The sequence below is a fragment of the Chionomys nivalis genome, chromosome 5, assembly GCF_950005125.1.
Source record: "Chionomys nivalis chromosome 5, mChiNiv1.1, whole genome shotgun sequence".
NCBI lineage: Eukaryota > Metazoa > Chordata > Mammalia > Rodentia > Cricetidae > Chionomys > Chionomys nivalis.
The window spans coordinates 49,994,165-50,006,899 of record NC_080090.1 but is presented as its reverse complement, the minus strand read 5'-3'; positions in this window follow the sequence as shown (position 1 = coordinate 50,006,899).

The window sequence follows — 12,735 nt, the reverse complement described above, 5'->3', positions numbered from 1 at the left end:
TAACACAGTCCATGAGACTATGAAATTTATAAAGATTACTTAGCTTATAGTTTTGTTTAAGGGCACAATGTCAACACTTACTCACTAGCTGGTGGGTGCTCCCTTGCTGTATCTTTCATGACATTGGGCATTGGAGGGAAAACTACCATAAAGAGCTGGATAATAAAAAAAGAACACTTTCTTGATAAATTATCTGTTTATTTTCATTGGAATAATAACCTTACAAGAGTCAACTTTATAATGCCTTCTGGGCATGTTTGTGAGAGACTATCTGGATTAGGTAAAGTAAGGTAGGAAGTGTCACCTTAGCAGTTGGTGGCACCATACCAGGGGCTGATCTTGAACTAAATACAAAGAAGAAAATGAGTTGAGCGTCACTATTCATCACTCCTTGCTACATGTGTACAGTATAACATGACCTCAAAATTCACCGCTATGATGTCCCCCACCACGGTAGAACCTTAAACCATAAACCAAATTAAACCTTTGCTCCTTTGAGTCACTTTTGTCATGGTGTGTTTTCATGGAAACAAGAGAAGTCATTAATACATCATGAATCCATGAGTAGATGAATCCAGTTACCTCCTGAATGCCCCACTCCTCAGCACTGTGCATGGGGACTGAGTTTCTAACACATGAACTTTCACAAAGACAAACCCAAATCTCATAGACAAAAGTCAGTTTCTAGTTCTAGCCTTTCCCACACCAAAATTCTTCTCATCATTTTTGTTTCTTTTTTAAGATTTATTTATTTATTATGTATACAACATTCCTTCCATGTATGCTTGCACGTCAGAAGAGGGCACCAGATCCAATTATAGATGGCTGTGAGCCACCATGTGGTTGCTGGGAATTGAACTCAGGACCTCTGGAAGAGCAGTAAGTGCTCTTAACCTCTGAGCCATCTCTCCAGGCCCCCATGTTTGTTTCTTTCTTATCAGTGTCAGAAACATACTATGTAGAAATCCTCCCCCCCATTACCTCCTTGTGTGGGTCTCAGGATAAGCACAAGAAAGAGTTCTGTTCTGTGCATGGCATGTTGATTTCAATTAATAAACAACTATAGTGAAATTATGAGAAAAGCAAAGGTGATATCAGCTATATTCGTATATTCATCTCTAGGGGCAATGATAATGCAAAGATGACCAAGGCACAATATTCTTGTTTATAAGGAGCAGGTGACAGTGTGCACGGAAAGAGCTGTTGACTCATGAGTAGAATGTCATGAATGAATCCCAGAGGTCAGAGACAAGCAGTGTAGAAGTCAGTCACAGGTAGCATTTCTGACTGAGGAGACACAAATGACAATCCTAAATGTTTTAAAGGGTGGCATTTGAAATGATCCTTGACATAGAAATGTGTTTATGAATTAGTCTGCTGGTATAGACGGGATAGGTTAAGAATAAACACAGAGTCCTAAGGAACTAGCTCAGTAAAGTTCTGCTCACATACCAGGACCCAAGTGTGAGCAACAGAGCCTGTATAAAGGACATGGTGACACACGTATGTAATCCTAAAGCTAGGGAGATAGAAGTTGTCTTGCTGGTCATCCTACACATTTACTTCCTAAGTTCCAGGCCAGTGAGAGACCCTGCCTTAAAAATCAAAGAGGACAGATCCTGAGCTATGACACCCAAGGTTGACCTTTGATCACCATATGTATGTCTACATACTTGCATCCACTCTTAACCTAACATGTGCATCTATGTACCCATACCCAGCGCTATCCTCCCAAACCTCTCCTCCTCCCCATACTCACACAAACAACAGAAATAAACAAACAAAAAGAGAAAAGCCACTGTATGTCACAGTGGTCCTATTGTGTCAAAGAAGCTAGACACACAAAGTCACAGTGTAATTTCTGTGTTAGTAAGCCTTCCCCATAAGATAGAACCAATAGATTAGATACAGCTATAGCCACAGTCATTGATGCAGAAATAGTCATACTTATGAGAGAGAACATATTTGGCAAATTGGCTTGTATACTCATTAAAACTAAGAAGTTCTATAGTAGCCTCTCAACAACCTGAAGATTGATGGATGTCAGTTTTGTTGCAAGCCAAGCTTCACAACCAAGGAAAACTCTTCAAGGCTGAAGGATTTAGAACCTGGGGAACCACTGATGTTAAGAGTCCAAATCCAAAGTGAGGAGGGGTTGAAGTTTTGAAGTAAAAGGGCAGCAAAGGAGTATACCAGCTCTGTCTTTTTGTGCTATCTGTTTTCCTGTTGGCTGCATAGTATCAACCCACACTGAAGGCATGTGTTCACTTACTCAGCCTAGAAAGTGAGGTACCAGTTTCCTCTGGAAACACCCTCTCAGGAACAATGAGTCTTGTCACATTATCCCATCCCTGGGTGCTGTTCTTCAAGTAAATCAAGTTGATACCTAAGGTTTCCTTTAGGAACTCTAAGGACAGTTAAAGTAATCCACAAGATAAACCTAACAGTAATCATGGCCTGAAAGTAAAGAAAGGCAGAGAGTGATGGGAGGGTGTGAGCGAGTTGAAGGAAATGTGACTCAGAGTCCTCAGAGGGGTTTGTAGATCTAAGCACAAACTATAGAATTAGAAGTTGTTGCTTTATTTTGGGTACATTTTACTTAAATTGAAGACAAGGGGCAGAATAAGCACGCATAGTTTTAAAGTACATGTGCATGCATGTGACAGGATTGGTAAGAGCTCCTAAGATACTTACCAAGTTCAAATCTCTTGAACCTGAAAGTGTGTCATTGCTTTATACCAAAAGGGGAGATTATGGGTTGTAATCAACTGAATATCTTGAAATCAGAATCACTCAGGATCTTGCAGTAGTCATGAGAGAGGCATGAAGAGCAAGGGTAGGAGGAAATTGGGTAATCATGTATAGGTTGGAAGGATACACTTTGAGGAAGGGACCACAATCTAAAGGTGTAGGTGGCCTTGAAAGACTAGATAGTGGACTTTCCTGACATTATCCAGAAGGAGTGCTGGTCTACCAACACCTTGACTGTAGTAAAAACTGATTTTGGACTTCTGAACCTCAGAGCTAAAAGATAATAAATTTACATTGCTTCAAGCAACCAAATTTGTAGAGATCTGTTACAATATAGAAATTAATATATTTTGGAGATCAGACCTTTGTCTGTTGCAGGGTTAGTGAAGAAGATCTTCTCCCAGTCAGTAGGTTGCCTTTTTGTCTTAGTGACAGTGTCCTTTGCTTTACAGAAGCTTCCCAGTTTCAGGAGGTCCCATTTATTCAATGTTGCCCTTAATGTCTGTGCTGCTGGGGTTATACGTAGAAAGTGGTCTCCACTTTCTCTTCTATCAGGTTCAGTGTGTTCAGATTAATATTGAGGTCTTTAATCCATTCGAACGTGAGTTTTGTGCATGGTGATAGATATGTACTGACTTTGTGGGAGCCTAGCCTGTTTGGATGCTCACCTTCCTAGACCTGGATGGAGGGGGAAGGACCTTGGACTTCCCACAGGGCAGGGAACCCTGACTGCTCTTCGGACTGGAGAGGGAGGAGAAGGGGAGTGGGGGAGTGGGAGGGAAATGGGAGGTGAGGAGAAGGCGGAAATTTTTAATAAATAAATAAATAAGAAAGAAAGAAAGAAATTAATATAGCATACACTATCTACCAAGAATAAATGGGGCACTTATTACATGGCTAATATCAATTCATCAACATAACACTAAACCATTATTATAATTTATTTTTGAAAAGCAGTAACTGAAGCTTAGATATATTAGTGCCACCCCCAAAGAAAGTAGGAAGTTCATAATTTGAGCCCTGACTTGAAGTTCCAAGTATTTCATCCCCCAGCTTTGCCCGTGACGCACCAAAGGGGCAGCTGGAGCAATTCTTGAGTTTGCAGACTGGGGCGAACAGGAATATACACCAAGGTCTGGCTGGGAGCAGAGCCACTCTGTTCTTTCTGTAAACTTGTTCTGAGTGCAGAACGAAGTCTGGTGGGCTCCAGGGCCCACACCCTGAAGGAGTGGTGTGGACTGTGAGATTGCTGTGACAGCTTTGCTGACAAGAGACTGGCTTAGGTGCTGTGGTGAGTAGCTGATACATTTCACATGTCCGTTGGGCATCACAGTTGACAGAGATCTGCTAACCAATTTCACTAAAAAGGTAAAACTTTGCCTCTCCCCTCCATGACATCAGCTATTATCTATCTCCCTAATTCCTAGAGACCTTAGTAGACCCATCATTTTTGGGTTTTTTGTTGCTGTTGTTGTTGTTGATCAAATACTAGGCAGAAGGTTGGGCAACTAACCTGCACAGAAAATTTAATTAACTTACACAGGAGTCAAACATACGATATAAGTCTTTTGGATGGTTCTCCTGGTGGGCATCTTACTATTATTTTTACATCTTACTCAGAGATGTATATGGTTTAAAGGAAGTACTTTGCAGACCATCACACTATCAGTTGTATCTCTTACAAGCTGGGTACTTGTGGCAAGTCACATGGCTCTTCTCTAAGTGGGTTGTCTGAGGGGATGTATTTATTCTTCCAATCCCAGAAGGTCAGAATGTTTAAGAACCTTAGAGAGGTCTACTTCAGCATGTAAAATATTTTCTAGCATAAGGACCTCATTTGGACTCCTAAGCACTGACACTAAGAACAGGTTTAGCTCTGTGAATTTGTAATTCCCAGCACCATAGATGCAGAAATAGAAGGATCCCTAGGATGGTTAGTTCAACTAATCAGTCAAGCAGAATCAGAGAGCTCTAGATTCTAGTGAGAGATCCTGTTTCAAAAAACAAGGTGGAGAGGACAGTGTCTGAGGACTGCCTGAGCTTTGCCTATGGCCTTCACACACATGCACACACATGTCCACTTGTACCCATCTACATGTACCCACATAAACATGTACACGTGCAGCCCTGAGCCTCTAATCTAGCTTCTGGATTCTGGTGGTGAAGGTGGTCAAGAACAGAAGCAAGAAGGAGGGGAGTAGGTGGATATCCTGATCTTAGGAATAAATGGTGAAAGAGAAAATGGAAGCCCAAAGGCATGCCCAGGCAAAGCATTTCCAGCAGACTGTTAAGATCTCCACCCAATCGGTTAAGTCTTCTAAACAACTATGTTTATTAGTCTTACTTGCAGACATAGTGTTCAATTATGCAGAGCACTGTAGTGTAATAATTTTGACAATTTATTAGTGATCAGTGCATATAGTTTTAAATTAATATATCCAGTACTGGTGAGGGAGCATTGTCTGTATTCTTTCAATCATATTTTAAATAAACACTGATTGGCCAGGTAGGAAGTATAGGTAGGTCAACAAGACAGGAAGTAGAGGCAGAAAGATGAGAACAGGAGAATGCTGGGAAGGAAGAAGCCCATTCCTCCCAGTCCAGCCAAGACCACCAAAGAAGCAGCAGCATGTGACCTAGCTTGCTGAAAAAGGTACCAAGCCATGTGGCTAATATAGATAAGAACAATGGGTTAATATAAGCTACAAGAGCAAATAAGAAGACTGAGCTAATGGGCCAATCAATTTATAACCTAATGTAGACTCTCTGTGTGATTTTCTTTGGGGATTACCAGCTGTGGGTACCGGGCAGGACAGAGACCCCAAGAACAGGCCCTTATGTTACACAGAACTATCCCCAGACTTACTCTTCATACACAAAAGACCAACGACCCATAGAGCATCAACTCACTGCCAAGAAAGGCATGGAATTCTTAAAACATTTGCTACTGCATAGTGGACTAGCAATTTTTGAAGGAATAATCTTACTTTCTTGTCATTGGGATGGTCCAGAAGACTCTATTCAAGTCTCCATCTAAGCAGAAGTTTGTTTCTTATTCTGGGGAGATTTCTATGTAGGAAAATGAATGACTCATTGTTCATAGGTTTCTCCTGACATTCACAAATATGTTTGTGTATTTATTTACAGTATAGAAAAAATTGGGCTTAAAACAAACAGTTATTGAAAGACCACAGCATACAATTTTGCTCTCAATTCTAAAAAAGCATCATGTGGAAATGTGTAGAGAACTCAGAACTCCAACTATTGTATCAAGTTTCACACTCCTTCCAGAGACACTAATTCATTACCACTTAGTACAATGGGCTACTTGGGAGCTAAATATTCTTCTTTTTCTACCTGGGCCCTCCCACACCTCTGCCATGCATTAAGAGCATGAAGGGGACATTTGAGGAGTCTTCAATAGAACCATTTCCCATAGGGAACATATCAGAGGCTGAGGAGGTGTGTGTGTGTGTGTGTGTGTGTGTGTGAGAGAGAGAGAGAGAGAGAGAGAGAGAGAGAGAGAGAGAATAGCATATGTATTATCTGTGTGGTTATATATGCTCCTGTGCTTGTCCATGTGAAGGACAAAGGTCAAAACTAGGTGTCCTCCTCTGCTGTTATGCATGGAGTTTTTGAGGCAGGGTTTCTCTTGGATCCTACAGTTTATGGATTGAACTAGGCTGACTGGCCAATGAGCTTCATAGATCTGCCCATCTCTGTCTTTTTACCCCCAGCACTGTAGTTACAGACATGCAGGAAGTCCTTTTGTATATGTGTTGCTTTTATTGGTTAATGAATAAAGAGGCTGCTTGGGCTTATGACTTGGCAGAATAGAGCTAGGTGGGAAAACTAAACTGAATGCTGGGAGAAAGAAGGTGGAGTCAGAGAGATGTCATGTAGCTGCCAGAGGAGACAAACATCTGAGAACCTTACTGGTAAACCATGAGCCTCATAACAATACATAAATTAATAGAAATGAGTTAATTAAAGATGTAAGAGTTAGCTAGAAATATGCATGAGCTAATTGGCCAAGCAACGTTGTAATTAATATAGTTTCTGTGTAATTATTTCAGGTCTGGGTGACTGAGAAACGAATGAGCAGCCTCCATCTACAGACAGGCACTGCCCTGCTAGTTTTTACAGGAGTGCTGCAGATCTGAACTTGGGTCCTAATGCTCATACAACATGTACTTTCCCAAATGAAGTTTGACTATAGCAAATCTGAACACCTGATTGGTTGCTTTTTTTTCCAAAATGGATCTGCTCATGTTTAGTGAGAATGTGCATGGCAGTTGTATTAGTTCCTTACTGCTGTGATAAAAACATCTAACAAAAGAAACTTATGAAGGAATGATTTGGGTTCAGTTTTTAGGGTATGAACCCTCATGGCAGAGAGGCAGCGCAATGAACACCGAGGCAGCTGGGCACATTGCACTCAGTCAGGAAGCAGAGAGAGAGATGAATGACGGTGCTCTGTCCCCTTCCTCCTTTTGATTAAGTCCAGGAACCCAGCTCATGGGATGGTGTTGCCCACATTCAGGGTGGAGCCTCTCACCTCAATTAACTCATTCTAGAAACATCATCCCAGAAGTTGCCAGAGGTTCGTTTCCTAGGTAATTCTACAGTCTGTCAAGTTGACTGCCACTATTAATGATCACAGCAGGGTGGGGGGTAGCCTTCCAACAGGGCAATAGGCACATCATTCAGCAATATAGATCCAATGAAAATGAAGGCATGGATCTCTGAGTCTGGCCTTGTGCTATAGAGTGAACCATTTTAAACTTCCGAGGCCCAGAGCTTCCCAGGTCTGTGCAATATAGCTGGAGCAGGCAGATGAAGAATATCCTTCCTTCACTTGACTGAGCAGAGATGACTTCTTTCAGCAGAAGTCACCAACAGAAACTCCAGGAACAGCCTTGAAACAGATCTAGATATTCACATTTGAACATTCCTTTGGCTAAGGACACCAATAGATATTACAACCACCTTTCCCACAAACATGTCTTTTTATACCCCAGTCTCCTTCTCTGATGTGTCAATTACACTAAGGATGGCTGAGGATTTGCGAGTGAAGAGTGAGACTTAACAATGTCCTGCTCACCAGGGACTCATCCACTTTATTGCTCTATCAGTCAATGCTAATAAATAGGTCCCAGGAAAATGCATGGGGCCTTTTCCAGTCAGGTCCAGTGTTAGAAGTATACACCCCATCTCAGGTCTGACAATGAGTGTGGTACCATGGAAAAGAATACTACGCTCCTGTAAGAATGTGAGCTATTGCACGGCATCATTCAGTGTGGCCTAGGTGCCTGCTTACCAAGGACAGAGACTAAGTAAAAACTTCAAATCTTGTGCTTGGAAGCTCCTACCCCAGTGAGAGAAACAGATAGGGATAAAGGTGCTAGACTGTGAGTGTAGTAAAAGTGAAGTGACCAAAGAGAGGATGATGTGCAACCTGGGAGGCTCTCTTCCTACAAGAGGTCATGTTTGGCTGAGATCTTGGCACTATAGAAGACCACTGAAGATAAGGAATAGGGAAGGAGCAACTGAGGCAGAAATCCATGGCAACGCAAGGGCAAATGTAAGGTAGGATAGAGTTCATTCTATTTGCTATTAAAGACATGCAAGGAATGATGAGATGGGGTGAGAGGAACAGGGCCCTAGAAAGCTTCAGCTGTGCAAGGCTCTTTGGGGTTTGGCCTTTGTTCATCAGGAAAACGTCTAGGGTAGAGAATTGAGAAGCTCCGGCTGACACATTTTAGAGAGACTATGGATCCGACATCCTGTGGGTCAGGCTTTCCATCGATGTGACAAAATGCTTGACAGAACAGCTAAAAAGGAGAAAGGACATTTTTGTCTCATGCCTTCAGTCCGTTACTTCACACTCCATTGATTCTAGGCTCACTGATGCCGAGAATCACGACCACGTAGGAGGCTGCTCACCTAATGACAGACAAGACGCAAGGGCAGAGAGAATGGGACCAATAATTGGGCATAACTTTCCAGGATACCCTCAAGGTGATATGCTTTCTCCAACAAGGCTCAACTTGCTTATGTTTCTGCCACCTCCCAAAATAATGTCGCAAAGTGGGGACCAAAGTGCGCATGTGATCCTGAGAGGACATTTCATTTCTAAAACCTAACAAGTAGGGGAGTCGTAAGAGAGCAAACCTAGAACCTGGAGATTAAATGAGAGGCTGCCACTAATGCCAGGCCAAAAATGTCTGTGTTTAGGCTTTGTTGGGGGTAAAGGAGCAAGAAGAGCAATGAGAGGGAGGGGATTACAAGGGTGGGGAGATGGAGAGAGAGAGGAAGAGCACTTTGGAGCATACAATTACAATAAAAGTAGATAATAATGCCCGAAGGATGTTACCTCATGGATAGCATAGAACAGGTATTCAGTAGAAGTTTAACCTCGACCAAGCATCAAACTCACCTTCCTCAGTGTGGGTTGGAGGGGACAACAGATTTATAAGTCTTTTGTAACCCAGATGGAAGGGTTAGGGAAAGGGTAGATGTTCCAGGGGGTATCACAGTTCACAAAGTTTAGAACAGTCCATGAGAGGGGCTTCAACAAATGACCAAGGAGATTTCATAGTTTTTCTATTTTATTTTTATTTACAGTTCTGACATTCAGGCTGCCTTTTCTGTCAATCAGCCGCTGATACTGGAAACACAGAGATGGTGAAATGACAAAGTTTCCATTAATATCTTTGCTTCCTTTGTGAGCAGCCACAGAAATGGCAATCACCAGCCCTTTGTGCATGGCTCTCCAGGGTGTAGCATCCTGAGCAATTAAACAAGAGCATTTGGGTTGAAATTATGCTAATTGTGGCAAAGAGAATGTGGGAGGGCAGACAGGCTGGGATCCTGACTCGGCTTTCCATCTGGAACATGAAGATGGGCGTATGTGTGTGCATTTACCAGGACATGTCAACAAAGAATCATTACTTGATTTGTGGCCACTTTATTCATAGATTAAATCCCAGATAGCACTGAGTAGCTCCACATAGGGCTATGTATAGAGGTCTACAGGTTTCAGGTACAGCTGGATCCAGGAGCTCAAGTCATAGCATAAGGACTTGGCAAACTCTTTTTCTCTTTCTGTCCAAGTGTCTGTTCCAAAGCTCCACCCCAAGCCTTCTCCTTCTCCCCTGGAGCTGCCTCAGTCCAGACTCCACCCCAGAGAAAGTGCCAAATGATGACCATTCCCACAGCATAAATAAACTGACCCCAGAAAACAAACACATGGTTTTCTGGTTTTCCTTTCCCGTCTCCTCTCTGCAGGGCTAGAAAGTCATCTGGGAGAGTGGTATGTATTAAATTTGGGCTTTGTCCAATTCTGTCTGATTTGGTTTGATTTGGATTAAATTGTGTTGGCAGAGAGGCTTATGGAATGCAAAAACTTCTCAGTATCTCCCATCCCCCACTGCCATCCTGTCCCTATATCTTACTCAAAGAATAGATGGAAAAAAAGGAAGACCCAAAGATAACCAAACAATACAACATAGGGGTTCAGTTGGATAAAAAAGGCCAGAGAAAATTTTATGGAAGCAGAAGTCTCCAAAGTTGAGATTAAACCCTTTTGGAGAAATCTATACAGTGTTTTTGTGACCAGTGCTTTCTAGAACCCACAGAAGAGTCTCCAGTGGTTGGTTGTCACTAACTACCAGGGCTTTGTCTCAGGCCTATCGGGTAAGATTCCTAGAGAAAGGACTATGTATTTCTTCAACAAGTTCTGAATCCCCAAGGTGCAGTAGCTTCTCCTTCTGTTGAAGAACAGGGTGAAATTTGAAGATGCACACCAAAACTAGACCTGGGCTCTGTGGATGCATGGGCTGAGTACATCAATAATGTGAAGATCAATAATTCTAGAAGGTTGCTAGGTCCTGTGTGTCCTCTAAGCCTCTCAAGCTGTATCATAAACTAACTGAAGTGCATGGACATCTTTGGAATACTACAAGAAGGTGTGTCTCTGCATGCAGGTGGGTTTTTTTTTTCCATGCATAAGAGTGCTCAGAGAGTCCAGCCTTTGTTCTAATGCTAGAGCCTCGCTGTTCCTCCCAAAGGCATTGCCATTGTGGACGGAAGTGTGACATCCCAGGTTCATGACCACTTCCATCTTCCTGCTTCACTAAACACCCATACAAGCTCTGCTGTCTGCAGAGAGATTTTGAGGTTGTTAGCCATGTTCTTCTCCTTACAAACTGCACGACCTTGAATGATTTGACACATCTGTAATGACTTATCTTGATTGTCAACATGAGCTGGAATCACCTAGGATACAAACTTCTGGGATGTTTGTGAGAGAGCTCTCAATTGGTTTAACAGAGGCGGGAAGACCCTCCCTAAATTCAGAAGGTACCAGTCCATGGACTGCAGCTCTGAATTGAATGTAAAGGGGAAAACAAGCTGAGCATCAGCATTCATCTCTCTTTGCCTCCTTACTGTAGAAGCTGTATAAGCAGCTGCCTCGAGGTGCTCCTGCCATGACTTTTCACCATGATAGGCTTGAAACTGTAAGCCCAAATACACACACACTCTTTTTATTTGCTTCTGACAGGCATTTGCCACTGCAACCAGAACAGTAACCAAGATCATCTCTACTTTTTAACAAATATATTATAGGTGGTGGTTGGAAACTATGAATAGAGATGATGATTAGGAGTTATTCAATTTGCTGCCTAAATTAATGCACCATAAATATCAGCTACTAGAATTTATTATCTTTTTAATTTTTCCTTTATTTTATATATAGTTTTATTTTACACACACAATTTGTACTTATTAATGAGGTAACATAATATCGGATACATGTATATCCAATATTGCATAATGTTGAAATCAGGTTGAACAGATTTATTTCTTCAAATAATCACCAGTGCTGAATGATGAAGCCTTTTAATCTTCTCTCCCAGCCTTTTGAAACACTGGAAAGGTGTAGGTGTGGCTACCACAGCTGCAGAGCTTGCTGCATTGACTCTAACTATTGGTGCAGCCTCTCTTTCTCCCTCCTGTGTTTCAGCGTCAACATCACTGGTGAGAATAAGACCACTACCACAATTTGAGCCAAATTTAAGCAAACTTGATTTTTATTGGGGTGCACCTAAGAGCTGGCCAGTGACTGCCTCCTAAGTCAGGTTAAAGAGAGCAGCCCAGAATCCATCTCTTGGATTCCTCTTCAGGAATAAGATCATGAGCAATTGCACAGTGGGTTTATAGAGGATACATGGTGGGGCAATGGGGAAACACAGAAAAAAAATCTCATAAAACATCATGTGATCACCATGTGATTAGCTTCCCCAGGTTCAAGGAGGATCAGTGAGGTTAGTAAGAATATTCCCCAAAACAAGTCAAGGTCATGGGTTGGGAAGATCATGTTCCAAAAACCGATTTAAAAACAGCAACTTAGCTCTTGTAGTAAATAGAAACTTACTTTTAATAATACAGTGTAATGGCTCCTGCCTTCCAAACGGAGCCAGGCAGGTTCTCCATCAGGCTATAGCAACCTCCATTCTACTTCTGTTGGATGAACTTAAAAATTTCACACCTAAGTAAGGTCTGAGGGACTCATCTTCAGTGCCTGGCTTATGTAACATTATTTTGTCTGTCCGTGTTACTACAAATGACAAGATGCCATGTTTTTTTGATCAAATGATATTCTATTGTGTGTATACTACGTTCTCTTCATCCATTTGTGAGCTGATGGGCACTTTCCTTGTTTCTTAGCTCTTGAGAATGATACTGAAATCAACATGGGGATAAAAAGATGTCTGTTGAACAGACAGTAGTTGGATATTTAGAGGACGTGATAGTTCTAAGATATCTGAGGGACTGTCACATTGCTTTCCAGAATGACCCTACTCATTTATATCTGCGAGTCCCTTCTTACCCACCCCCTACTCAGCCCTTGCTGTCTTTTGCCCTTTTGATGTCAGTCATTTTCACCGGAGGGGAGTAGCTCAGTTTGATCCTGAGTCA